The sequence below is a fragment of the Oryzias melastigma genome, linkage group LG5 (assembly GCF_002922805.2).
Source record: "Oryzias melastigma strain HK-1 linkage group LG5, ASM292280v2, whole genome shotgun sequence".
NCBI classification, from domain to species: domain Eukaryota; kingdom Metazoa; phylum Chordata; class Actinopteri; order Beloniformes; family Adrianichthyidae; genus Oryzias; species Oryzias melastigma.
In genome coordinates this window covers 22,444,339-22,447,283 of record NC_050516.1, presented here as the reverse complement: position 1 = coordinate 22,447,283, position 2,945 = coordinate 22,444,339, and the positions used below count along the sequence as shown (strand labels likewise).

General features: G+C 42.6%; 1 long non-coding RNA gene across 1 annotated transcript; it reads left to right on the top strand.

Annotated features, from left to right (window-relative positions):
• The first annotated feature begins 1,385 nt into the window (after positions 1–1,385).
• On the top strand, positions 1,386–2,945 carry LOC112139987. Its single transcript, XR_002918091.1, has 2 exons — positions 1,386–1,485; positions 1,572–2,945. It is a non-coding gene; the product is annotated as an uncharacterized LOC112139987 (long non-coding RNA).

Sequence of the window (2,945 nt, the reverse complement as noted above, 5' to 3'; positions counted from 1 at the left end):
CATTCGCTCTAGCTCACTGAAAATGCTATATATCTAGTTCACAATTATCTTAAAAATATACAGTTTTAAAGTTTTAAAAATGTAGTTATATTGTGTTCTATAAATGTTTATTCTGTCCGACCCGCGACCTAAGGTGTGTTTTGTATTTTGGCTCCCTGTGTGATTGAGTTTGACTCTCCTGATCCAGTCAGCCGTGACCATGAAGACACTGTGATGGCAAGCAAAAGATCTTTGACTGGAAGGTTCTGCACTAAATGAATTAAAAACTGTCACCAGGTTATACTTTAGTGAAGAAAGCTCTTGTGATGAATGCTTCTTTTTACAGTGAACAGGAGCAAAATCTCCTTTATCTCATCAGATCATTTGATGGATCCACGTCAACCAGAGGAGAAGTGACAGAACTGAGATCTTCTATCTCAGTTAGTTTAGGACTTTATCCCTAACGTGATTTTTACTGGATTCAATTCGTTCTTTATGATGCCTTTTAGGAAGCATTTGAAGTAACTGCTTTATTTGACTCCAGTCTTAATAGTTGTTTCTGTGATGGGTCCTGAAGAAGCCAAAGTTGAGATGTTAGTAGCATAAAGTGGAGTTTTCTAACAGATGGAAGTGAGCGACTGCAGTCATGTGACAGGTCCTTGTAGGGAGTCAGGACAAGCTGCTCAATGAGCTGCATAATGAGGCACACTTCAATTGTTCCCACAATGAGAGCAGTGAATGAAGAAAGTGTGGGAAAGCAGAGCGAGCTCAGTCTCAGAGCTGCTGAAGGACAATAGCTGCAGACCTCTGGCCGGAAGAGAAGAGGCTGATGGAGAGCGGCAGAAGACCATGGCCTAAAAACCCTGGTCCTCTGAGTTCCTGATTTGCTAAAATGCTTTGGTAGAGTTTATGCCTCTGCGTCCTGGAGGAAAACTTACACCATCACAGCATCTGTGGCCACGTCTCCCAGAAACCTGGAGGACAGGCCTTAAAAAAGCCAAGTGGCTCTGATGACAGACTGTTCCTGCAGAGGATGAATCTGTTTCAGACCAGAGAGCGGCCGGCGTCCTTTATGGACACGTTGGGTATTTTCTCCGTAAAATCCTTTTTAAATCAGAGCAGTTAGGAAAAGGCCATCAGAGCAGCGTGGCTTTTACCTCTTCCTTTTGCACATTTCAGAGTGTTTGGCTCTGATGAGAGCATGCTCTGATCTGCTCCGTTCTTTGTCACAAATCTCCAGCAGCTGCTCCTTGTTGTCTCTGACCTTTCTACCCCCAAGCGTGTGCTGGGACAGATTTTCTGTTTTCTCTGGTCCTGCTCTGTGATTGGCTGACAGTGTGGGAAAGTGCTGGCAGACCAGGACCCACACATTCATATGGAGATGTGGGCCTATAAAAGGAGGGAAGAGCAGATCCTCTGCTCAGAGAGCTGCCAGCTCCAATCATGGCCCCTACAGCGGCTGCAGCGCTGACTGCATCTCCACAGCGTCTGGCTGTCAGCAAGCAGGTGAGTGTGAGACTCTGGAAAGTTCTTGGAGCTCCAGGAGAATCTCTAGAATCTGTTTCTAATGTTGTGCCTTTTTGTTTCTGCAGCTCAGAAAGCCTCCAGTGGAGAAGTTCAGCAGAGAACCAGCAGCAGCATGAGAAGCTCACACCTCCTCTGGGTCCAGAGATCCTAAAACAGCAGCCGGACCTCCAGATGGAGAAGGCAGACTCCAGGAGAGAGCGCTCGCTGCCTGACACGCTTGCTGCAGCAGCAGCTGTGGATAAGGGCTACTGCAGGTAGATCCAGGAGCTGAGAGGCTGACGTCTCTCCTCTGAGATCCACAGTCCAGAGCAGCATCAGCAAAGACAGAAGTGGCGCCCTCTGGAGGCTGTGGAGGACACCCGCAGGCTCCTGAAGGATCAACGGAGAAGAAGATTTTGGTCAAAGAAGACTGAGGTGAATATGGACTTGATCTTCTGTAAGAACAGAAGGATTCAAAGAAGATAACATCTGGTTTTTTGAGGTGAAAAAGCTGCAAAGATCATGTTGGTCAAACATTTCTGGATTCTGTCACATTGATGGAGTTCTTGTCTGTGTGCTGAATGTTCCGGCGGTGCAAACATTTCCTGAGGAAAGATGCAGAAATCTTCTTTTATTTTCACATTTCCACAGAAGCTGAATTGCTGTTGATGCATAAAGGCTGTTAGAAGTGAAGGAACATCTGAAAGTTCATGATTGGACTCCATGAACATTATTTCATCCTTCACTTTGATCATGTTGATCAGATATGGCATCTCTAATCAATGGAGATGTTTTTATGAACTGTTGTCAGTTTCTGATCATTCTGTGATCATCTGAATTCAGATCGGTGTGTTTTATACATGTTTTCATCGTTTTTGAAAAAAAAAACTATCTCGTTATGAGATTAAAGTTGTGCTAAAACCATATTGGTTCAATAATATTCAAATCAAAGTCTTTGGTATTTTGGTTTGAGTTTTTAGAAATAGATGAAGCCAATTTTCTTCCCTTGAAGAAGAAACTTTGATCCTTCTGAAGCCATTAAGAAAACCATGTGGGTTGTACCACAGACTCAGAGTTTTCTGGTACACTGATGACTCTGTGAGGTTTCTGGGTTTTAAAATCAAATCACAGATTAACAGATGAGTTATTTTCAATCTAAAACTGCATCAGTTTGAACTTATTTCCTATCGACTGTATTTTCTACCATTAAACATGATAGATTTAAAGATCTTTTTAAGATGAGTTCTTAATCATCTTTATCTGTTATTTTATTGGACTTTACTTGTGATGAAGTCGACATAAAAATGTGTGTTGATCTTGATAAGATCTGTTGTTTGTTGGTCCTCAGGGAAAGTTGTGTTATCTTGTTGAATTGATGTATCATCAATGGTGTGTCTCCAGATGGAACTTTTATTGTTTCATTTGATACGGGGAAATAAAAGTAAGAGTTTGTTTGAGAA